Here is a 27,087-nt window from a genome sequence, read left to right as displayed (position 1 = left end):
TTAACAACAAATGAATTTTACTGTGTGTATTTTACTTTGCTGTTTGAAGTTCTCTTTTTATGTATTGTTTCTAATGTACAGCACTTTGGTCAACCTTGTGGTTGTTTTTTATATGTGCTTTATAACTAACACAAAGCCTTCAGCGTGGTTTTTTAGTTTGAAACTGCAGCATTTCTGCAGACCAATTCGATATGAAACAGAAAGTGGTTTCTTTGTGAAACAGATTTTTTTTTTTCTGTGCAGCAGCTTTGCATTTTAATTCTGGCCCTTTCCATCCACAGATGTATTAATGCCCTTTTAGTGGGTGTGCAGATGGGACCTGAGTTACTTAAAAGCTCTAAAAACTTTTGAGTGACAAGTTTAAAGGTTGATGCTTTAAACAATGCTCAACTTCCCACACTTACATGTTTCCTGGCAAAGTCATGACGCATTGCATTTACAGCGCAGAGATGTGTACAACTTCACAGCTCGACAGAGATGATTGTGTCTGACAGACTGTTAATGCTTCTCTTGGTGCCACTAAGTGCACAAGTGGTTCACGACGTCAACTATGAGAATAGACACTAATAGCAATTCATGTTAAATTAATATCTGCTCTTGTTGATGAAATGACAGTAAAACGCTTTAGTTACAGTTCTTTAGCGCTCACACCATGTCAACCAGCAAAAATGCAGATCTCTGTACAGTCAATAAAAACACAATATATTCATTAATATATGGATATTTTATATTTTGGGATATTGCAGGAAAAATGTTGGGAAACAGCAAAATATGAATATAATTCTAAAATGTGAAATAATAATAATAATAATAATAATAATAATAATAATAATAATAATAATACCAGTATTATATATTACGCAATTTACAATAAATTATTGATAAATATTTTACATATGTTACAAAATATTTATATTTCAAATAAATCATTATTATTCAATGTTCATTAAAGAATTCTGAAAAATGTATTGTGGTTTCCACAAACATATTAAGCAGTATAAATGTTTTCAGCATTAACCCTCTAGGCGCCACAGTCGAGTTTACTCGACAAGATGCGGCACTGAATAAAACGGCCGATTTTGTCAAATAGGATGTCAAATTTCGTTCGACCTCCCCTCCACTAGATAGCAGACATGTCATACTTCATCTCTGACTCAAAAAAACGTCGTGCTTCTATACAAAATCTTCGAGCTAGAGCGCATTGAATTAGTGCGAACAAAAGCGGAGCTAGTGTGAGAGTGAGCCATTTTATCAGAGCAATATTGTCAACGTCAGCGAGTATTTGCATTAGATTATTATTATTATTATTATTATTATTATTATTATTATCAGCTAATGGCATCAATAAAGCTTACCCGCAAAGAAATGTTCGGACTATTCTATTCGCGGACCCTGATTCAAGGGGAATATCTGCCTTCAGAAGGTGACGGTGATTATGAAAGTGAAAGTAAAGCCCTAACGTTACACCAAGCACAAACGGTGAATCCTTTTCCCTAATGTAGATGGTCCTTTGCCCAATGTCAGTGCTGGGAACAATGTTTCCCGGGGTCGGAGTGTTCATCGCGAAGTTAGCAGGCATGTTAGTGTTGTGGGGAACGAGGCGGGAGATTTTTTACCGCGCTAGCTTTGTCTTCTGACCGTGTGCCTCACCGAAATCGCGGCGACAGTCTCCGACAGACTAATGCCACTGGGTATGTTAGACGAGGTATTCATAGGATAGTTAGGGGACAACGTGGAGGTAGGGGGAGTCGCAATGACAATGACAGTAGTCCGAGCTGTGCACACTCGGCGCGCGCTGTCTGTCTCTCGTCTTGTCTCGTCATCTCACTCATGATCTGTGCCTTGCGGTGACGAGTGAGCTTTTGAACTAAAACAGGTCTTGTCTACTTGTGTTTGTGTGTCATATGAATAATATATATGTGCCCCATACATGGAATCAGAGTGCCTACTCTATGTAGAAAATGGAAAAATCTCTACAGCAAAAGGCCAACCGCTACATGCATTCGGTTTATTAGTAATGATTTACACAGTTTGTTTACTACTTACTATTTACCTGAGCATTCAGTATCGTGCAATATAGCATAGAGAAGGTTAGGGACATTTCGGGGGGGAATAAGTGCTGCATTTTATCATTTAAACATGAGACTTTTCATGAAAAATCTATAATCCAAGATGTCCACCACCATGTGACGTCATAATATGCAAATTATATGGGAAAATGTAATCTCTAAATAAACTTTGGGTCATCCTTAATATTTCTATAATTTACAGAAAGTCTCTATCTTTTATCACTTTTAAGATATAGCCTTTTGAAATTAAGATGTCAAAATCGAAAGTTTTAGGAAAAAACCTCTGGCGCCTAAAGGGTTAATAATAATGAGAATTTTTTCTTGAGCAGCAAACCAGCATATTAGAATGATTTCTAAAGGATCGTGTGTTACTGAAGACTAAAGTAATCATGCTGAAAATTCAGCTTTGCATCACAAGAATAAATTATATTTTACAATATATTCAAGTAAACAATTACTTTTAATTTTACTAATATTATTTTACAGTATTACTGTTTTATAAAATACTCTTTTAATAATGTCTATTAATATAAATTAATATAATGCAGTATCATTGGGATATTATTATAGATTTTTATAAATATTTTCAATTAGTTTTTATTTTTATATTTGCGTTTCATATATTTAGGTTTTCATTTTAATTTTAATTTGTAATTTTCTTTTCTTAACACAGTATGCACATATAGTTTTTATTAATCTTTATTTAAATTTAGTTTTAGTTACGTTAGTACATCGAGTTACTAAATGAAAAATATTGCAAGAAATAAAATGATTTACAATTAAAATAAGTTTATATGCTATATATATATATATATATATATATATATATATATATATATATATATATATATAAAAAAAAAAAAAAAAAAAAAAAAAAAAAAAAAAAACACACACAAAAATGTAAATAAGTAAGTAAAAAAAAAAAATCAGACCTCTCCAACTCAAATTTTTCTATTGACTGATCACATCAAAATTTTTCAACTGGCTTAACTGAATTTGTGTGAATTAGTGATCACATCTAAATGTTTCAATTGGCCAAATTGAATTAGTGTGAATTTAATTTTATAAATTAAAGCCAATTAAACAATTTAAATGTAACCAGACACAACTTGGAGAGGGTTTTATTTTTTACAATGTGTGTGTGTGTGTGTGTGTATACTATGAAAACATATTATAATGAATTAATTATAAAAAATATAAAACATATCCTTTGTCTCAACAAGTAAGACCAAAGAATGTCTTCTAAAATGATTAGATAATATTACATGAGTGTGCGACATCCCGATCGCTCAGATCTCTTTGAGCAATGCACATTTGAAGTGTTTTGCAGCAATGTGAGAATCTAGATGTTCTTAGTCAAAGTAGTGAGAAAACGAAAAAGCCACCAAGGGCACATCCAGAAGAATGTGTCTAACGCTGTAACCATGGCCAGACTGCTGCAGCTGTGCAAAAAAAAAAAAAAAAAAAACATTCAGCACAAATCATCAGGTACCACTTTTCACCACCAATCAGGCCTTTTCAGGTCCTAATCAGTTCAGTATTAAGGCTCTTTAATTGTCCATCATGTTCACATAAAAGCAAATAAATGGACTTTTAAGGTGCTCAGTGAGCGCACTGAAACATCTATTCATGCCAGCTGCAAGCACTGCCGATATAATTGAAATAATCCTCCATTGCTTGACCTGAAAATATAATATTCAAAAAGGATTTTGCAACACTCTCAAGGACAGACTATTTTGTGAGGTAAGCCGAACAAGAAAAACACTGCAGTGAATTGTTGTAGAGGTCTAAATCTTTCATGTTAAGCTAGAAGAATTTAATTTTTTCCACTGTGACCTGGAAGGTCAGTGTATGAAAAGAGGGCATGAGTGCTGGACCAAGAGAACTGTTCTTGGAATTTGATTATGGAATATAATAAATTTTCTCACTGTTTTTATCAAGCCAAGAATGTGACATTTCTCATATAGACCACATCAGGGTTTCAAGCAGGATTTGTTTTTGCAGTGATAGACAATGAAGCCACTTACAAAACACTTAAGTTGTTAACAGCTTAACAACTCACTGAAACTCATATATTTATCTTTAACTATGCTGCATGAACAATCCATTAGTAATTAGACTGATACAAGTTTCAATTACCTTACAAAGATGTACAGTATTTAATATTGCTTAATATATTAATTTGGTGCAATACACCAGTAGGTGGTGATAAATTACTGTATTTACGTGTGAATCGTTAATTCAGATGATTTGTTCAAAAACATTGATTCATTCAGGAAGAAACACTGACTTTATGTGTGTATCATTGAATCACTCATTCAAATCATTTGTTCATAAACAAATTAATTCAGGAAAGATACAAGTGACTGTCCATATGAGTAAATCATTAGATCATTCGTTCAAATGATTCATTCTGTAAAAAAAGAAAGAAAAAAAATGATTATTTCAGGAACAAAACAAGTGACTAGCTTTACAAAAGGGTCACTGAATCAATCATTCAAACGATTCATTTAAAGCCAGGGATTCATTCAGGAAAGAAACAAGTGATTGACTTTACCACACTGCCACTGAATCAATTGTTTAAGCGATTTGTTCAAAACCACAGATTCATTCAGAAACTAAACAGGTGACTGACTTTACAAGAGTGTCATTGAACCAATTATGCAAATGATTCATTTAAAACCACAGATATATAATGAACGAAATGAGTGACTGACTAAGAGTGTCACTCATTTAAACGATCCATTCACATCTATTTCAATTATATATTTATAATTTTAACTAAGACAGCAGATAGGGCAAAAAGCAAGCAACCCCACAAAGTGGCAGTATGTAAGCGAACCCACAGCAATCAAACATCTCATCCCTTTAAAGATTTTCTATTCAGCCACATTGTTCTTTGTTAGCAAAGGGGAAAAGCCAAGTATCATGACTGTGGCGTTGATTCAAAGGGCCTTTGTGGAGTCTAATTGATAAAGGAGCACTGTGCAGTGGCCGTAAGACCCTCAGTTATTCACGCTATCTGTTATTGACTGCTCTCAAGAGCTTTACCACACCACTCTAATTGCCTTGAAGAGACGGTCAATTCCTTTAAGTGCAAAGACAGAAGAAAAACACAAACAATGCATCACTTTTCCTAAAGGTCTCTCTCGTCTTCCCTCGGTTTCTCTCGTTCTCTTTCTGAGATTTGTTCGTGCAGTCATGGTGGCCGCTGGGGAGAGACGTGTATCAGACAGACAGAGACATTCATTAGACGTCTCCCTGAAACCCACATGGCCTGATGCGCTGGAAAACATACTGCATTACTTAAATCACAACCTAAACTCCCTTGTGCAAACTAGGACCACAAACAACGTCAATATATATTATCAGATTTCATTTAATTTATATAATAATGAATCATACTTACCAACTTATGATTCTTTGCAAAGTTTCATCAGCCATTTATTGTCAAATTGAAATGATCATAAAATGTTTATTTAAAAATATTTGTAAGTCATCCCAATTACAAAAGAGTTAGCTTGTTAGGCTTGCACCGGTTATTGTTGATCTTTTTATTAGACATTAATAAAAAAAAGCCTGCCACATGCAGTGGCGATAAATGAGTTTGTGCTGTTGCCACTACTGACAGAGGCTATTTGCATAGCATATTCATTCTCTGATGCAGACATTTTTGACAGGGCTATTTGTGTCCCTTTCACATTAAGGCTCATACATATAATTACTTATTTGTGCAGCCTGACGCCTTGTTATTAACTGCACCGACTACGGGGAAAGCACTTTCCATTGAAGAGCGACAGAAGTAGAAAGGTAAAAAAAAATGGGCCAAAGTTCTGCAGTTTTCTCGTCCTTCGCCTTTCTCTCTCTTTTAGTGGTGGAATTGAATGTTTAGAAGATCTTCAGAGAAAAAAGTCCTGTCAATGTTCTTTTTTGCTTTCTGTCACACAGTATAAATCAGGACAAACGTGGAAATTTTTGAAAGAGCTGCAGTACGGTTTCTGAAGAATTGGAAAGATCTTCAGCGTCCCGGCGCCAAGAGAAGGATTAACATGTCAACATAATGCAATAATAAGACCTGTTATGGTTATTAGTATTCTAGTGGCATAAAAACAAGTGACAGGACACTGATTGGATGTTAACTGTTTTCCGCAGATTCAATGCAAGCCAAAGGCGAGGCGTTCCAAGAGTATTTGAGGAACGTTTCATGACCTTCCAACGGTCTACAGAGACGGCAATGAAGACGGCCAGGGATCTGAACCAAATAAATCGGGGAAAACTCCAGCATCCCTTGTTCCCCATCTGCTGTTTAAAGGTTCAATTGCTCACTTTGATTTATATGTGCTGTCCTGCTGCGTGACATGCAAACATGTTACATGCACCAGTAATAGTCTGGTCAGTGGGACCCAGTCTCAAAACAAATGAGAGCGATGCACACAAACACAGCAAACACCTTTGCACACACACCTGAAAACAAACTCATCAATCCACAATTTGTCTCTGTCTAGCCGCCAGTGGTTTTCCAAATTAGACTGCAGTAAATTCGTAATGAGCAACATTTTTCTAAGTGAAGCGCATCACCACAAGTCACACTTTTTCTGAATTTCGAGATGTGTTTGTTAGAGCTTGGGATAATTGGGTCATGCCAGGGCAGGTGGAATATTTTGTTACAGATCTTAACATGCAACCCACCACTGCGAGGCCAATTAAGAGCCGACACTAATTATAAAATGTAGGTAATGAGTAAGTGGGGGTGAAACTCAAAGCTGTGAAGTTTGAGAGTGTGCATGTGTGTGCAAATGCGTATTTGTTGTGTTTCGAGGGGCGGGAGAGAAAACCCTTCTTTGATGTTCATGCATAACGATTCTTAAAAAAAAGCTAGCTCCACAAAGCACCCCGTGTCCCTTATTAGGGATTCCAGAGCATAGGAAAGCAGTCATAACACAAGCTATGAGAAACTGCAGGCTAGGGTCTTTGGCCCTCACTTTGCATTGCTATCATTTTTTACACTGTGTTTCTCTGGCAAGTTCCCACATGCAGACACCACATATATACAGACTCTCTCAGTCCACTCCACATCCAGCCACAAAACATTACATGAGTATTAATCACCAGTGAGGAGAGCAGCAAGACTCAACCTGATATGTTTGACCCGCTGCTTTCAAACATGTCTAGAAAACCAAACTAATTGCATTTTCAACTGACAGCTGCAAATGTCAAAACACGTGTGGACATTCTACTTAAACTTTTTGAGCTCTAAATAGGAACTTGGCCAGCGGCAGACAAAACAAATGACAATGCATTCTTAGCGTGAAGCAGTGGACAAACTGTCAACCAGATTTGAGTAAATAAAGAGAGTTTTGACAATGGGACCAAACAACAGTTGATCTCTACAGTCAAACATGCTCAGTTAGACCAAATATGCTAAAGGCTTCTACACTGAAGATCAAAATGATGATTTTCATGCAATGCAATAAGTGCAAAGAAATACGCTCAGGTAATCAGCAGTAGCATGTTGCATATGGATGTTGACTCTTTTTCTGCTTTGTTCTAAATAAGAACATTGCATTATAAGCATGAAGTTTTAGATCTGAATATGAGATCTGACTGACAGAAGAAAGCTTTGCAAAAAGAATTCCACCAAATATGAAAGACCAAATGTAAAAGTTTAACAGTTCCCACTGAAAAATATAACCTCATATCCATCAAGCACTAATCTGAATATTGAGGGGGTCATGACTTTATGTCTTTGGTGGTTACAGCCCCGCTTGACTACACAACCCAAATCAATAACACACTGGCAGCCGTTCAAAGACAAAAATGGTAAATTAGGTTCAAGCAGTGCCAAACAGGCTCTACAACAATGTGAAGGTCAGAGTTATGACTGCCATGCAACCTGTAAACAATCACTGCGATGCAATAAATACGAAAAAACATGCTGAAGCGATCAATAGTTGTGCTTTGTAATGGAGAAAGGGTGATCGATTGTGCATTATTATGCCTCTTCCTCTAACAGATACCTCCCTTTGTCTTGGTTATTATCCCCTGTCCATCCCATCCGCACACTAAACTTAGCTCCAGCAGGCGGGAAATATCGATTATGAGAGTATCATGGCCTCAGCATTAGACTTTCATGAAGACTGACTGGTTTGTTCCCGTCCCTTACTGGGCTCAGTGTAAAATTTTCCACAACACATTATTTAGCGGTTATAATTATTAGACAGCGTCACATTGTGGTCGGGAATCTGTCCGTCTTCTATTTCACATTTCTGTCCGCTCTACAACTTGAGAACACAGTATGACCAGCCTGTCAAGACACACACCGTGTTCCTTCCTCCTATCCGTCTGTCCATTCTTCCTATCTACGACTTTGTCGAGTGTCTTCTCTTCATCTCACACTCTTCCCTCTATCTCTGGTTTCTCAGTATGTGTCAGTCATTCTTTATCTTTGCCAGTACCGCCCCCTCTCCTTCTTGACACCAGTCAGATGCCAGGCTGAAACATGGATTTCGCTTTCAGTACCACACACACACACACACACACTGCAAAAGTGAACTTTTGAAATGATGAATCTTCAGACTCTCCACTCTGGGTTCAAGTTGTCTTAGTCCAATGCAAATTCATGTTTTAGTTCATTTGACATTTATTTTCATGATTTATGTCTTATGAAACATTAGTAAATCATCAGTAAACTTATTTATATATTTTTGTATGATAATATTGCAGTACTGAATTTCCCTCTCTATTGCCATCTGTGGCCAAAACATAGAATTGCAAGTTACTTGCGTAATTGTTTTTACATGAGTTGTGCATTAGTTCTTCTGCACGGATGAATCTGACAGTTTGATGTATAGCTGTGGTTGCCTGTGATTATATCCGAGCGTATCTGACTAGCTACACCAAGATCACTGACAGAAACAAGTCCAACAAAATGAATTTCTCAAAGATATGCTTTCTGAGCAAGTAAGCAGCATATTTTCAGCAACAACCTCTGTAAATGTTAATATGCACAGATTTCAGTCAATTCAAATAAATTCAATCTAACTGCAACATTTATACGCGGCACAATGTCTCTGCAAGTTATTTTTTTTAACTGGACTGCAAAATTCAGATGTTTACAATCTAATTATCGTTCTATTTAACTGATTATTTAAGATGTATACCGTCTCAGTCGGATATACACTTAATTTGGATCAAGCTAAATTATATATTTATTTTTTTTGTTTTTACATGATGTTTTTTGTTCCAACTGAGCTTCCAGTTGGATTACTATCGGATTATTAGGTTGCATGTAATGTCTTATGAGACCCGATGAGCTCAAAGCAGATGCTCCTTCCCTCTGAAACTTCATTTGCTCATGTGAAACTTTAGAGAACTGAGTGCACACTATTTGATCTTATATTACATAATATTTGTGTTGTTTTATTTTTGTACTGTTGATTATTTTCACATCCAAATTTAGTGAGAAGGCTCCACCTTCCTCGTTCCTTGGAGAAAATGCCACACACACATCTTTCAAGCTCTGCTCATCCCACTGCGCACCCTAAAGCTCAAAGCCGAGGCAACGCAAAACAATACACAAGTCCCACAAGACCGCAAAACAAAACCAAACCCCTGCTGCCTGCACTGCCTCTTCCCAGATTTACCCATTAAAAGGCATTTAAAGAGGAAATCAAGCCAGAACACAGAGAATGTGTGGATGCAGCAGATGACATGGAAATGCAAATGTACCCTAAAAGACAATGAAAATAAAACTATGCATGCTAAACAAATGCTCCTGGCCTTATTATGCATGAGTGATCAGTGCATATCATTAAAAAAAAAAAAGAAAAAAAATGTAATAACTTTTGCCTCTGAAATTAATTGAAATCATTATTCTATGTTTTCTCCATATCTGTATATTCTATTTCAACTAGAAACACACTGCTGATGCTAAATGTGTTTTCTTTAAAGTCAACATCAATTGCTGGTCTCAAACCAATTTGCATCTAAAATAAGACAGGTCAGTGATGTCACCTGAAATAGAAAGTCATTTCAGAATAGTAAACTATTATTTAAAAAATACAAAGACTAACATTGTTTTCTTTGAATAACATACATAGATGAATTGTACGAAGGCATATCTTTCTATTAAGCTTAACAAACTGCATCCACACAAAACAAACATAGGGCATGAGAAGTGGGGTCCGATTCATGAGCAAATGACTCTTATGAACTGGATCTGTTCAGTCTGATGAATCCTTCACTGAAAGAACTCCCTGAATCAGTCAGAGCTGAATCAACATCTGACTTACTTACTGAACTACTGAAGTTATCGTTACTTTTAGTTAAGTCTTAATATGAACCACTTCTTGTGTACTTATTATAACATATATACATAAATATAGACATATGCATAGCATACGCATAGACATATATAGTACATGTAGACATATGCACGCACTATAAACATATTACATATACATACACATGTGCATTTACTGTACATATACAGTGGATGGTACAAAACAGAATTCTATAAGAAATATGGGTAAATAGGTTAAGATTTGATTTCATTTTGGCCTGAATAGCTGTGGAAGATGCTCAGCTGTAAACAAAGCAAACAGTGGCGTTATGTTCTTTACACAGAGCCACAGTATATCTTATGATTGTCATGTGGAGTGACCTTGATTACAGGGAGCATCTCTTCGTGATTGTGGGAAAGGAACACAGAATATGTGATTAAAGGGCTCCAAGGATTCAGACATAAAGGGACTCTAAATAATGCAAGCTTGGCGCCACAGACACAGGTGTGAGCTATTTTCACAGTCATACTCATATTTGTGAATGGCAAAGGTATATTTTTAATATCGGAGGGTATGTTTACATGAAATGTGTGTGGTCTCTGAAGTATTCGGTAATTGAGGTTTGAATTATAGCCATGGAGTCAAAATTAGATCCTAAAGCAGTCATAAAGTGCAGGGTTGGTGCTTTCTAACAGCCAAGTAAACTAACCAGCCCTGGAGAAAAAGGTTAGATATGTGGGTCAGTTTCTGGCTACATGAGGAGGAGTGGAGAAAAGTGCTACTGGAGCAGTTTGAATCTATTACAAATGTATTTTACTACTGAACTTCATGCCAAATAAATATAGAGTCAAGATCAAATGGTTTTCTAAGCGTATGTGAAAAGATTCTGCCTGAAAAATATTTAAAAAGTGGAAATTTACTTGTGGGTATTTGGTATTAAAGGAATAATCCACCAAAAATTAACATTTTGTCATCATTTAAGTACGCTAATGATGTTCCAAAGCCATTTGACTTTCCTAATAACATAATGAGATGTTAGGCAAAAAAAAAGTCTGAGCTTCTGTTTTCTATATTATAAACATGGATGGTTATTTTTACTACTGAGCTCCCAAAAAAACATAATAATAAAAGTAGTCTGTATGACTTATGTCCTAGGTTTAAGGACACATGATAACAGACTAAAATGTATGAAGTTGCTGATGTCAAACTATTTGTTTAAAATATGGCTCAACATGAAGACATATTAAATATGTCAAATATGATCTGATTGGCTGTGATAGAGACACATGATGCAGCATTTGGTGTGGGCATAAAAAAAGAAATAAAAAAAGAATTGACAATTGCAAACTGTCCCGGTTTCTGTTAGTTTGAACTCTGTGTTTCATCACCCTTTGTCTAAGTTCATTTGTTGTCATAGCTACTCATTTGATTTAGTCTTTATGTTTAGGTGTGTGTCTAATTATCTTGTGTATATTAGTTCAGTCCTGTTTGACTACCATGGATTTTTTTTTTTTTTTTTTTTTTTTTTTTTTTGGTGCTTTTACTACCAATCTTTTGCAGATTTTTGGTAGTAAAATTCAGCCCTGACTTTCTTCTGAACACCCGCTTTTGTGTTTCACAGAATAAAGAAAATGACATGGCAATAAGAAAATGATGACAATCTGTTCTATTTTGGATGATTTACTGCTCTAAAACCTGAGTTTGACTATAAAAAGGACAGATTTGTGATGAGGAGCGTTTTACCACAGAGACACAAACCCTTCACATGCACAAAATGTCCTCAACAGAAACATATTTCAGCACTTTACACAATACAGCATCCAGACAGCAGATAAGGACTGTGAAGTAGAGGAATCTGAATGTAAAAAACCCATGTAAAAGAGATGGCAAGGATGAAAGAGAAAGGAGAGAATAGGAGAGAAAGGCATCGGTGTGAAGGTAAGGCAGGGATGTTGGACAGGCCGTGCAGAGAGCATCCCTGCGGACCTGGACAGAATTCACACAGACCAAAAGAGCTTAGAAAGCCACACACATGCACGTACAGACACCCACATGGCCATGTTCAGCACTGATTACACCATTGTACCAAATTCATTAGCGTCAATCATTCTTCCGGCCCTCCACTGGGGCTATTGTTGCACCTGTAGACTCCTAATTACGCGCTGGAAGACCAGCGGAGCTACAGCTACCTCCACCGCTGAGAATGGAACAAAAAAAAAAAGTAGAGCGGCAGCATACAGAAAAGATGCAACGATCAAGTCAAATCATTTCCGGTAATTACCGTGACAGCCTGAGATCCAGAACCGCCGTCGGATGGCAGGATTGCACGGCAACCGGAGCATCACAATCACACACTCCACAGATGACGGTGCTCAAATCTCTATAGCTGCTAATTATCCCGCCGACTAAGACAAAATCATTTCAGAAAGTTTAAGCAAAGTTGAACGGTGATGAACAGGAAAAAATATGAGATAAAATTACCCTTTTGGAAAAGACAAGACAAAAAGCATCATGTGAAAAACATGACATGGACTTGAGTTAATGTTAGGGTTTGTTTTAAAGCTGATATAAATTAATAATAAAAAAAAGTCTAAGGATTTTTATCTCTCAAAATGTATTTAGTTTTAGTTTTATTTTTTTTTATTAAAATGTATATAATTTCTATGAATCATTCAGAGTATGTCAATAAAACCATGTGGAAAGTTGTGTCATGAAGCAGTATTGTCACCATACTCTCCTAAATGAAAATGGACATATGTCATCAAAGATTATGAAAAGTGTCTCTGGTTATTAGTCATGGGTTGATTCCCAGGGAACATGCGTTCTAATCAAAGAGTGCACTGCGACATTGAGCTGTAATGTGATCCTGAGTAACTCAACAGCAGCTCAGACAGTCTGAGTCCTCTGGTCAGTGGGGTTATAGCTTTAAACTGGCTTGGTGAAAGGTAAATTCCTAGTATAACACAGACACTGATCTCCTCATCTCCATAAATACCCTTTACCCTACAATTTTTACATTCTTCCATTGCCCTGGGACCAAAACTCTGCGTTTAGTCAGAACGCGCTGGTGGAAAAATCATGTTAAATTCATCAGATATGTTTATAATGAGAAAAAAAAAAGATAGAGGGGGTTAGAAAACAGACTTAATTGAGTTATTTCTGCATTGGGACATTTCTCCATACATGAGGCTCACATAATGTGACATACATGCGTAACTAACCTGAGCTCCCCGCAGCGCTTTCTGAATGCACTGCTGGAGGCATTCAACCTCATCAGGCAGAAGCCCTGTTCAGCCTCCACCAGTGACCCGCGGCACGCAAGGGACACCAGAATGTGAAACAAGATTCTGACATACACGTGTCCATCTTTACATTCACCTAGCTTACATACACCAGCATTCAAAAGTACAGGGTCAGTATGTTTTTTTTTTAATTAATATGAATCATGCATTATATTGGTCAAAAGTGACAGGAAAGACATTTATAATGTTACAAAAGATTTGTATTTCAAATAAATGGTGTTTCCTTGTTTCCCAAGCAATATTAATCAACATTGATAATAACATGAAATGTTTCCTGAGCAGCAAATTAGGCGTATTTTCGAATGATTTCTGAAGGATCATGTGACACTGAAGCCTGGAGTAATGATGCTAAAAAAAAAAAACATCTATTAACACAAAAACACAATATATTAAAACACACAAAAAAATAAAAACCTTATATTAAAAAGCAAAAAAATATCACAAAATACCCCTTTTTTACTACTTTTTATATTATTGAATAAATGCAACCTTGGTGAGCATAAGAGATTTCATTCACCAACCCTAAACTTTTAAATGGTACTGCACCAGTGAATACAAACTGCTTGCACTTTTTCCTATTTGAGACACTAAACTATGCATTAAATTAGATGGTAGCACTTTGATAAACCAGTCAGTTTCAAAGCTTAACAGATGTGTGGTTCACATTTGAAAGAATATGAATCAAAATCAATGAACTGTGGCAGTCGAATGGGCCGCAAGTTCAACTCTGATATCTCAAACATTTTTTATGCTGTTCTCACGTCTCTGTCTCTATATATTTTATGACAACTATTTGAACATGCACTACTGATTCAACAAAAAATCCAAAAAGTCCAATCAATTAAATTTTCAATTTTCAATTTTGAACGTTTGCATTTACAAAATGGGTTGCAAACAGACTTTATTAATGCTATTAAATTAACTGATATCTTTGCACATAATCATTAGGATTTTTATTCTTCTCAGGTGTTAAGGTGCCATTAGAGCATGTAACAGTCTGAAACAGATCACTCACCCTCAAGGATGAGCATTCTGCCTTATACAGCCTTATACAGCCTGAAAGTTAGGCGCTGTGTATCTTGGCAGACTTCAGCTGAGATTTACACCAGCAGATGTGTGTGGTGATGTGTTTTCTGCTGATGCACTGCAGCTGCGACATGGCTGGGCCTTTTGAATTGCCAGCGGCACCTGCTGCTGTAAGCTATGTGTGAGGATTTCAGAGAGACTATTGACTTGACCCACAGGTCAGTCTGAACAGCCAGCTGATTACAGGAGCCGATGCCGGGACTTTTCTTGGGATGTTGTGGGTTGAGCTGAATCTGGAGAAGTATTCGGACAAGTTAGACTTATAAATGTCTAAATATCACTGCGTTAGATAACAAAATGTCAAATCAAAAGGCATTTTTGAAAGAAAAACAGCAAAAGCAGACATTTTAAGCTAGTCAAGGGGAGAGGCCTACACTTTTTAGCCAATCAGAACCACTTTCTGTCTGTCAATAATTTTGCAAATGAGGTTTGGTGATGTCATTGGAGGGTGGGTTTTAGAGAGGGGGGCGTGTCATTGAAGTAGTGGGAGGTGGCCTAATTCTGAGGCATAGCAGATTAACACTCTTACAGTGCCTTTAACGTTTTGTTAAAAGCATTTGTAATTTACAATTAAAAAAAAAATAGATGTCCTCAGGTATGACATTAAATTTTATGGCTTATATTTACTACAGGATCTGAAATAATTTTGTATGCTAGAGAGGTTGAAGTTGAACTTGAGGAAAACTGACTTTACACATCCACTAAAAATCACCAAAACACCAGTTGATTACAAGTCATTAAGCAAAAAAAAAAAAACCTCCTGCTGGATTTGAGCACAAATGCTACTTGGTTTGATGTTTAGATATTTAATGCAATGACACTGAGACCTTTTTTAAGTGTCCAAACACTGTTTAGGAGGAGCCGAAGCAATAAAGGGAAGAATGTTGGCTTTGAGTTGCCTTTTTAGATGAAAGAATAATGGGAGTGCGCCAGAGAGACGGAGAAAACATATAAATCCAAGCTGAGAGAATGATAGCTGCCAGGTTAGCTCAAACAGAAACTCACACACGCACAAAGCCAACACGTCAGCAGTAGTGTGACTCACTGTACAAATAAACTGCTAAATCTGTTCAGTGCATGAGGCTGAAGGTCACAGGGGGGAAAAAAGCTGCTTCTGAAACTAAACAAACAAGCAAACAATTGAAAACTCCATCAATGGCTAAAAAACGCCATCAGTGTTCATAAATACAGACAAAAGTTGTCCTTTACCCAAGGATATCAAAAAAATAGCAGCCAAGACAGACAAAAAATTTGCACCAGAGCAGACCTTCAGACTTCATTCATCCTCACTAAACCAAACTTCTATTCAAGAGTTTCAATACCTTACTATAACGTTTGATGTTTGCACCATTATCACCGTTTGACTTCAAAACACAATAGCATGTAATACTTTTAAAATCTCCAGCGTTTATCTGCAGGGAATACACCTTAAACCGCAGCACTAATCTTATTAAAAACACTGGAGACACGTAAGGTAGAACTGTTGTAAATGAAACGGTGTCGAACAAAAGGAGGAAAATATTCAATTAAGAGCCACTAATGATTTGCAAATCTTTCTCTTGTCCCCGCAGACCGCATGTGACCCCCTAAATCAGGTTATAGGCCTGGTTTAAGTATCGCTTTCAGATGTTCTTTGTACTCGTTTCTTCCCACCTTTCCTACTTAAATTGCTCAGTCTCTAAATTGCTCTCTTTAATTCAGTGTTGTATTATGAGATTTCATGGATGATTGTGCATTACTCTAATTGCAAATCTGCTTAAGTCGCCCGAGGTGGTCGCAGGCAAACAGGTCTGCCATTGGTTTTTAACAAAGATTGTGTTAGTGAAGTGACTGAAATGATGACAATGGAGTCACTGCATATCAGACAATGGATGACGTGTTTATCTAAAGCAGAATCTTGTTGTGGAGCTCCAGGGCTGCAGACTTGGCTTCAACGCTTGGGCGAAAATCCAGCTGAAAGTCAGTTACACAACAGCACATTGGCTAATAGCTGATTCCAGTTCATTGGGAGCAGACTTGACTGACATCCCACAATCCAGTAGGTTTACCGGCCTGAGAAAGCATGTGTTTGAAATCAAGCAATAACTTTTACACTCAAGGCCATATGGTGGAAATTAAGGCTGTAGATCAACTCATCGCGCCGTTTTGCCTGAGCCCTGCTACACTCAACCTCCATCAATCACTTGATTTGATACTCCCTGTAAAAAAATAAATAAATAATAAATAAAAAAATTCCTCTCAAGGACTTGCCAACAAACGTTTTTATTGATGGGTTAGTTATGAATGGAAATCAAGATATTGAGAACACAGGTTTGAAATTGTACTATTATCAGCGTTGGGTCAGGATGCATCATACGTTGGGATCATAGACTGTAAAAAAATATGGACGTAGTGTCTGTGACGTCACCCATAGACTCCTCAATAGCGGTTTTGAAGCTCAAAGTGTGCAGAGCGGCCCGTCGCCATCTTGTCGCGACTCTCCCGGCGCGGACTCTCCCCCGGATAATCAAAAATGGGCAAAAAGGCGGGAGCTGGTTGCTGAAGCCACGCCCACCTAGCGCGACGGCATTGTCAGCAGCGGCAATCCACCTGTCACTCAAGTGGCCACGCCCTTAATTATGCAAAACTTTAAGTCTTAATATAATTTAAACAGATGAGTTATATAAAAAAAATCACCCTCCTCACAGTTGTCATGAAGGGCAAAATTAGCAATATAGACCAAAACCACTTTTTGAACCAGGCTGTAAACATGTTTTTTTTTCTGCTGTATAGTTGGGCATTTTTAACATGGGAGTCTATGGGACTGACTCCCTTTTGCAGCCAGCCTCAAGCAGCCAGTCGATGAATTACAGTTTTAGTCACTTCCTTATTGGCTTCACGAGAGAGAGCGCGAGGTTGCCGCTCGGTTGGGATGTAAAATTCACACTTCAGCTAGTTAGTAACCAGCTAGTATGTCTTTAATTTGACCTCTACTGACCCGATAAGCGTCCTTTAAATCTGTATACCGAAGCACTTTGGTTAGCTATGCATTTTATGCTTGTTAATTTTTTTTTTTTTTTTTTTGACTCACATAGCTGTTAAAGGTGATACATAACAATTTAATGGAACAAACTGTATTTTTAAATAATACATGTTCAGGAACTGTATCAAATATGAATGGTTTACTGGTGCAACACACAAATTAGTAGTGCATAAATTGTGACTTAGTGCCAATTTGCACCCAAACCAACTATAACTGCACAGAACCTGTTTTATTTTCTTAGAAAACGCTAAAACTGCTTTATTTTCATGTTGTTAAAAAACTCTTGAGCATCTAAAAAAAACTTAAGTGCTAAAGATGAATTGGTGAAGAATCTAGATGGCATTGGCAAAAGAAATGTACAGAATACTTCACTGGAATTGTGAGAATGTAATCTGAGTTAAATGATGATCACAAAATGTTAAAAAAAAAAAAATAATAATAAAAAATAATAATAAGTAGGCAATGAATCAAATCTTTTCGTGCATGCAACAAAATTAACATACATCGCAAGCTATTTTCTCAGTATTTTTGTCTTCTTCTCCAGTAAAAATATCTGAAGTTTTTTAAACCAAGACACATTTACTTGAGAACTAAATGTATGTAAGCTAATAATTGTATGCAAGACTTAATGCACACACACACACACAAAATAATTTAAAAAATACACAACCATATTTTTTGAACCCCACTGACAAATTGTTTTACTAGTTTTAAGCATAAAACTTGCTAAAGTTGGTAGATTTCTGCTTAAAACATAATATGCCAAATGCCAAATAATAATAATTTACCAATGTTACATGCCAGAAAGGATTGTAATACAGTGTTCTGTCAATGCAGATGCTAATGGAACCAAACATCATGAAAACAATTACATTATTAAATATATTATGCTAAACGACTAAATGTAAATGTAAAATGTAAATAAATTGTATATACGAAATAAACTCATTCTGATTCAGAATTGGTTCTCAGTCCACAACCTTAAGGTAGAGACTTTTTGAGTTATAATTGGTTGTTGAGACACTGAGACAAAAATGTGCACATTGCCTTTTATGATACTGCCACCTTTTTCTTTGCCCAATGTTCAATGTTCCAGAACAATATTAGCTAGGCAGTAACTAGATCATGATCTGAAGCAAGACACAGATCACTTCTGACCTTGTCTGTGATAATTTCCCTGAGGAAAACAGGCAGTCGTTGGCCTCTAGTAAGGAATGTTCTCAGTTGCACATGATACAAGCTAGATTGCATTTCAAGGACTTGATAAATGGGTGTGTCACTGCAGTGGACAAACATGCGGTTGACATACACCAATAAAACATGGAGCTTACTTGCCATTCATGACACCACAACACACTTTAAGCGCTCATCTAGGGGTCTTCAACATGCTGAAAACAAGCATGCTAAATGTGTCCCCATGATTCGATTCTCCACTTATGGAAAATAAACCACTTGTCACCCCAGAGAAGCAATTAACTCTCAGTGCTGCATGTATTCCAGAGGTTGCATTTCTAACATGCTTAACAATGTAAACGCTAAATTGTCAGGATTAGCAGATTAGCAGAAATTCTCTCGTAAGATATTAAAATCAGACACATTCCTGTAGCAGCCACTTCCTGATAGTGACTGGTACATTTGACAGGCAAGAATAAATGAGAAGTGGGTGTAATAAAATTGCTGCATTTTCATCTTATGCGTTGAATGGCTAAAGTTACCATGCCGCCTTTTATGATAACAGGTTGGTAATTAGCCACCGTGCTTAACTTATCAAAAGTTTAACGGTTGTTACAGCACTCAAACGAATGACTATTTCACATTAACAGCAGGATATCCATCTGTAGGATATCTGTATCAGAATAATATCTAAATACTTATGTTGTTACACAAGCTGTTAGCCACCATGCTAACACAATAACAAGGCCGAATGACTATATTTAGCTCTCTGTCTCAGGCAAGCTGCAATATTTTAAAAGACCTTAAACATGCCCTGAAGTGTTAAGGGTCACAAACTAATATATGAAGCGCATTTTAACATCCAGCTAAGTGGAACAAGCAGATGCTGGATTTGCCCTGGGGAAGCAGCTTTGGCTTTGTGTTTAAGAGTGAGTGTTTAAGTAATGCATCTTCCTCAGCAGGTGCTTTTTTAGGAATTTGGAGAAACCATAAGAAAACGACCATTTGAACTCCACATATACAAGTCTGGGATTGCTTTGCGAGGATCACTGGAATCATTTCAGTTGAGTTTAAAATTCAACAAACAATTCTGATTTCTATTTTTTCCAGATCTGTCTCAACTACAGTTTCTAATCAACAACACCCCCCCCCCCCCCCCCCCCCACCCCACCCCTGCTGTTGTTTATCAGGATACAGCTGAATTACAGATCATCCGCGTTCCCCCCCAAACTAAACTCCCCTTCAGAATCAGTAATCAGCAACTCTACAAACACAAGCAATTCACATGAGAAAACACTTGAGCGGCATCTCTCATGCCATAAATCATCTTTTGTTGCATGTTCTTGTCTATCTGTCACCGTTATTTATAATTTAAACCTGCGGCTGTGCTGTGAGGATCGGCAAAAAATAAATCTGTAAACGCCGCCTGCATAACAGACAGCCATATCACTCACACGCATGTTGAGGATGGTCAGGGTGTCCTTAGACATATGGCTCCATTTCTGTCTGTCAGCAGATGGCAGAGCTCCAACCCTAACTTCAGATGAAGATGGAGATAATAGGTCCAATACCCTTCTCCATCTTGTGGAACAAAGATCCCTAGAGTGTCTACGAGTCAGTCTTGGAGAAAGCGAGTGGCCCTTGTGCATGCAACACTTCTGTTAACATGCATCCTGAGGGAATACTACTGTCTGTATCATTACAGGTTCATGCAGCAATCTCACTGTCTTTCCTAGCAACCCATACATTAGTGGCTTGGAGCAGGTGTTTGCTCCTGCCAGGTATACGCTGGTTCATAGTCACCAGTCATTTTCCTGACAGCAGTCAAGTCCGCATTACATTTCTTTACCACAAATTGATGGCTAGTTGGTCGACCTGTTGCGAAATGACACCACATAACTACAGGATTCATAAAACATCTTCAGTGCCAGGAATGCTTTTGCAGAATGGAAGCAAAATGACTTTTTTCCAGATATATATATATATATATATATATATATATACACTGTACATACACTACCGGTCAAAAGTAACATAAAATATCTAATTCTTAATCATTTCTGAAATCATTTCATCAAAAACAAAAATACAGCATTTAATATATCAAAAAAACATAAAAAAAAGTGTAATATTGTGAAATATTATTATGATGTAAAATAACATTTTTCTATTTTAATATACATTCATTTATTACTGTGAGGTAAAGCTGAATTTTCAGCATCATTACTCCGGTCTTCAGTGTCACATGATCCTTCAGAAATCATTCTAATATGCTGATTTATTATGAGTGCTGGAAACTGTTGTGCTGCTACATATTTTTTTGGAACCTGTGATACTTTTTTCAGGATTCTTTGTATAAAAAGAATGCATAAATGTTTGTTAGTGGTGTTTAGTTTTACGACTTGGTGGTTAGTGTTACGACTTGTTAGGAGATGATACCGCAAGACTCATCAAGCATCTTCACTGCCAAAAATGCATTTCTTAAATGGAAGCCAAAGGACTCCTATTTTATTTCAATTTCAGGAGCCGTCGGTATTCCTCAAGCTTCTTCAATTTACCTTGTTTGTTGGTAACATCTGACAGTCTGCGCTGAAAACAAGGCTGTTGCTTGCCTTCTGACAGCCAATGAATTACTCTACCTTCTGACAGGCGTCAGGGCTGACAAACCTGCTGTTCATATCGTGAACCGAGAGATTATACGCCATCCGAGAGATATGGTGCTGTCAGGATACACCTGCAAATTCATAACCTTGAGGCTCTTTGGAATGGATTCGAGCGATCTTCGGTCATAAGTAATGAATGCACACGTTCAGCTTCTTCATGCTAATGGGTCCGTTTATAATCAAGGTGAAAAATTTCATCAAGGTGATTTTCATCGATCTTGTAAACGTGCAGATGCTTGTATGCATTAGCATGCTTTGTAACATGCATATGGCCTAAATAAAATTGTTTATACAAGGCAACCAAAGCAGCCATTCATCTTCAGGGGTAATCTAGATATGGCCGGTTATTTAAATCACTGATTTGCCTTGTTATGGCAGAATTCCTGTTGTGTTATGAACAGGCCAGACCATCTCTGAATCATCAATAAACTGACCTTAGCTGGAAAAATGACTCTTTGTTATTGTCTTCTTGCATCATTGACAAACTATTTTCCTGTTTAACACTGTAACAATACTGTGTTTTGACACAGTATTGTATAAAGCGCTATATAAATAAAGGTGACATGACTATTGCCATTATTTTATAAAGCTACAAACACACGCCATATGTTTTTAACACAGCTATGCAATTTCACAGTCTCTTGAGACTTATAGTTCAATCAGCACTAAATGCACTACAATCTGGCAGTGAAATACATCTTTAAACCCTTGACAGCACACAGGTATGGCTTTTAACCAGAGCCTAGAATTAACCAATTAGCAAATCTTAACAGACCCTCCATTTACACCTCAAGCACAAATTAACCCATCTATCAAATTCCATGCACATGAGAAGAAACTCAAATTCGTTTACACGTTTCAATTGACTCCAACTCTGTGATAAATGGAGATGGGCCTCTTGTAGATAGAAATCAGTACATTCACTTGCCATCTTCTCGCTGTTTTCAATATTCATGTCAATATTCCACATCCCGTGTAGTTATTCATTTACATGGAAATGAGCTGAGGTAAGTGTCATGACATTATGTGGATGAACGCCGCAATCCCCCCGACTGCAGCAGGCCAAAGCCAAAGCTCAGACGCACTGGAAATATCACACACATTCACAGACGCACACGACATACAAAATACGACAGGTGCACTGTGGGCCGGCGTGTGCCAGCTTTATGTATGAATACAATTTGACCAAAATGTGCTAGCTATAAATAAACAAATAGTTGAAAAATCTGTGTGCTGATATTTTTCCATATAACACAAAAGGAGAGGCATTTTGAAGAATTGTTCTTTTGCATTTTTTGACTATATATATATGACAAAAAAAGTCCATACAACTTGTGAGTTTATATCTCACAATTCTGAGTTCATATCTCACAATTCTGAGTTGAAATCTCGCAATTCTAAGTTTATATCTTGAAATTCTGAGTTTATATCACAATTCTGAGTTGAAATCTCGCAATTCTGTGTATATATCTTGAAATTCTGAGGTTATATCGCAAAATTCAGAGGTTTTATCTCACAATTCTAAGCCTATATCTTGAAATTCTGAGTTTATATCTTGAAATTCTGAGTTTATATCACAATTCTGAGTTGAAATCTCGCAATTCTAAGTTTATATCTTGAAATTCTGAGTTTATATCTCACAATTCTGAGTTGAAATCTCGCAATTCTGTGTATATATCTTGGAATTCTGAGTTTATGTTGCAAAATTCTGAGTTGTGAGATTATAAATCACATTTACCTTTTTTATTTTTCAAAAACAGAATTCCATAGTATATTAAGCCATGTAATAGAAAATACTGGTTTGGCAACTAACTGAACTAAAATAAGTTGAAGTACTAAAATGACCTAAATTAAAACTAAATAAATTAAAGCAAAAAAAAAAATGACAAAACCATAAATTAAAGTTACTAAACCATACTTCAAAATATTGATAAGCACTATAATACTATACAGTATAAATAATACCAAAAGAACACTGCTTGACATTCGTGATCACTATGAAGTTATGTGTAAAAGAACTGCATGAAGATTCTTCAAACATTCATCCTCTGTATTCCACTGAAAACAATAACAGCATACAGACTGGGGAACAACAGTCAATAATGACGGAATGTTATTTTTTCAGTGAACTACTACATAATTACAGATGGCTTTGATAAGATGGGCTTGCCAAGGAATCAAGCAAATAATGACTTCATACGTTAGTCATGAACTAAAGATTCACAATGCTTTTGACACGCCATTCATGACATTATTCTAACTGCAGCTTAACAAGTGAGTCATTGGTGATAAGCTGCTAAAACATGTACTCTTTAATAAGACTTTAGTGATTTTTCAAGGATTTTATCTGCTGTGGTCAGGCGTGGACTGTAGTTACAAGCTGTTTTATAACTCAGGCCTAGATTTAGCCCAGAGGCAAGAGAAAGGATGAAAGAGAGAGAATAAGAGAGAGAGACACAGGCACTGGGAAAACAGAGGGCTTTGTTCCAAAACCTAGTGAGCTGCCTCGCTGTCTACTAACTAAAGCAACATACTAACTGAAACAGAACATCAAAACTGACCGAACTGGAATGCTCCAAAACCTAGAAAGCTCATTTCAAGACAGGACAGGCGTACACCTGACTAAAAGGCTGTTGCAATAGGAAGGAATTGGCCAAATTCGAACACTGTGTTCAAACACTGTGTCCTAAACTCACGTGCATACATGCACACACACTGCAACAGAACATCTGTCCGCCTCCACCTGTCTTCAACTAGGTCAGCCTGAAGCCAGCCATTGCATCTCATAGGTGTTTAATGAACAGCCTAAAATAACTGACACTCGCACACAAGACCCCTGCTCACAATGCACGAGTTACTACTAGCTAAAAGCTCTCAATAAAACATCCAGTTCTACAGAGCTGTAATGTTGGACTGTGTTCAAAAGTGCATGCTACCGTTTCAAGTTCAAGCATGGGTAGCTGCCATCATACAGATTGGCATGAAAGTCTGGACACCAGAACATCAGTGACAGTGTGATGCTTTAAACATTGTTTGCAATGTTCTTTTCCATGCAATACCCAAAGTCTCTATGATATTCCGGTTTCTATTGATTAGAATTTGGTTTTTGTTTTGTTTTTTTTATTTTATTAGCACTGCTATAGCATAAATAAAATAAAGTTTAAGCTGACCCAGCTAACAAAAATATGTTCTCAGAACATTTTATTAAGTTATGAAAACAGCATTTCTGAATGTTCTCTGAATGTTCAAAAACAATATTTTTTCTTGGTTATATGAACGTAAAGGGAATATGCAATAATTATGGGACTGTTTTTTAATGTTCTCTGGACATTTTGAAACAAGTAGTATCTCAATAAGTAGTAACTAATTCAAAATATTAGTAAATGCTAAAATAACAATAGCATTCCTATTGCACACACTACATGAATTATGCACTAAGGAATAACACTTTGACAAGGTTTCATTCTACTTGTTTCCACTAACAAGTAGTCTAAATGAATAAATAAACTCCCACCCTCTCCCACAGCATATCTTGAGAGAGAAATATCTGCCCTCTACAATTTCACACACCATTTAGTGGCTGATGAATGGGGCTTGAAATAAAACAACTGCCCACTTGCTGGGCACCACATACGAGGGGCAGTAATTTCACAGATGCACGATAACAACTTACTGCCAGTCTGCATTGTTTGGAGTCTGCATACACTTGCTGCATGCAATGAATTCCACACATGAACTTCTGGCGTTGGTCCCATGCCAGTCATCTGGTGACCACAAAGGCAGAGATGCCTTTTTTCACAGTATTTGCAGTATGGAAATCATCTTTTGTCTTTGACACCGTGAAGCATCATATTACAATCAAAAGGCTTTTTGGGTGGAATGCGGATCTTATTGTTTCCCGGCTAAACTGGTTTACACAACATACTGAGCACAATTACACCATTTCAAGTGTAAGTATGCATTTTAATATTGTCACATGCATAATAGAGGGTAATAAAGAACTACATACCTTGATTTCCGAGATGATGATGAAATGGGTGGAAACTGTCGTCCTTCACACTGGTCCTACTTTCCAGGAGTCGTGGGAAAGGTAAAGGTGCATGCTTACATTTGAGGTATACAACTCAAAAGAGCACGCTCTGATCCCACATTATACTGTATTATACCATACTATTTTATTTTGCACCATAGCACAGGCTACTATCCTTTACAATATTATAGTGATTCAACACAATACATCATACTGTACTACACAATATATCACATTCAGTGAAGTCTATAACACTATTGCACAGGACTGTACAACATTCACATATCACATTACACATCTAACCGTTGTTACATGAGAATGCAAGAAAGCAATCTGTCGGTTTCGAAATCTGATGAACCTGTCAAATCGATCAGGTGCTGATGGCGCTCGGGCGCTCAGGTGAAATGATGCGCATGTCACAATCGCGAGCTGTTAAAGCTCTTTTTGTCTGAACTTGTACCGGCGAAACATGTTGCCACAAACTCACATAACTGAAATAGGTTTCTCTGTTCAATGTCTGACCGGTCTTGCTTGCAAAACGCGCCGGTTTTGTTGACATTACGCAAAAATGGCACTGGATGAAACACACGAGCGCGTAATGCATGGCACGGAATGAGAATAGACGCACCTTGACGCGCAAGCCGCACACCGCCACTAGTGAGATACAGATCGCAGAAATCAAAGCGCACTTGTCTCACTCAAGTACACTTGAAAGTATACAGTGGCATCATTCATGAGTTTCAAAATCCACACAGATAAAGCTCCAGAAGTGCAGACCAACCTGTAGCGCGAGCAGATTGCCGTCAGCTCCACGGAAACAGTGCGGACTACAAGCAGCTGATGCGCGGCATGAGTTCATAAGACAGCACGAGCGACACGCTGATATTTATACACACCTCCAGTCCCCTGCTTTACACTGTTTACAACGCCGGTGCGAAGCCGCGCCCACTGCGCGACGATTGGTCGGATGAATCCGAAGGCACGCCTACTTGAATCTGATTGGCTCGACGGATCCCTGTGCGGTTCAAGAACTCAATGTACGGTATCCCACTAAACACTGCACATGCGTTCAACAAGCTTCTGAATGTAAATGAGATGATTAATCATTAGGGAGTATGTGAAAGATCATGGCCAAAACAATAAACAATACACTGAAAACTGCACTTATGACTGCGTCATGATGAGACTTCCATTCTATTCTGCTCACATTTCAGCAGATGCTTTTATTTTATTCAAAACAACAACAAAGGTGATTATATTCCATTTACTTGTGTTGATTTAGAAGATGCTTTTACTCAAAGTGACTTGCAAATGAGCAGCGTAATAGAAGTCATTCTAGTCACTGATGGAAAGATGTGCTTGTAGTTTCGTCTACATTTGTGAAAAGCAGCACTGGTATAGAATCCTAATGATTATGAATTATGACCCGATAGAGAGGGACTCATACTGCACAACAGTTA

At 37.2% G+C, this 27,087-nt stretch overlaps 1 protein-coding gene across 1 annotated transcript in view; it reads right to left on the bottom strand.

Moving 5' to 3' along the window:
* The window catches only part of LOC109054564 (cell migration inducing hyaluronidase 1), a 110,453-nt gene extending 83,892 nt beyond the window's left edge, over nucleotides 1–26,561 (bottom strand). The window contains 1 exon segment of the mRNA XM_042761335.1: nucleotides 26,409–26,561. The gene's annotated coding sequence lies outside the window, so the exon portion shown is untranslated.
* Between the last annotated feature and the right edge of the window lie 526 nt (nucleotides 26,562–27,087).

The sequence above is a fragment of the Cyprinus carpio genome, chromosome A7 (assembly GCF_018340385.1).
Source record: "Cyprinus carpio isolate SPL01 chromosome A7, ASM1834038v1, whole genome shotgun sequence".
In the NCBI taxonomy this organism is placed as follows: Eukaryota; Metazoa; Chordata; class Actinopteri; order Cypriniformes; family Cyprinidae; genus Cyprinus; species Cyprinus carpio.
Note: the sequence above shows the minus strand (reverse complement) of the source record. Positions and strands in the feature narration are given on the sequence as shown.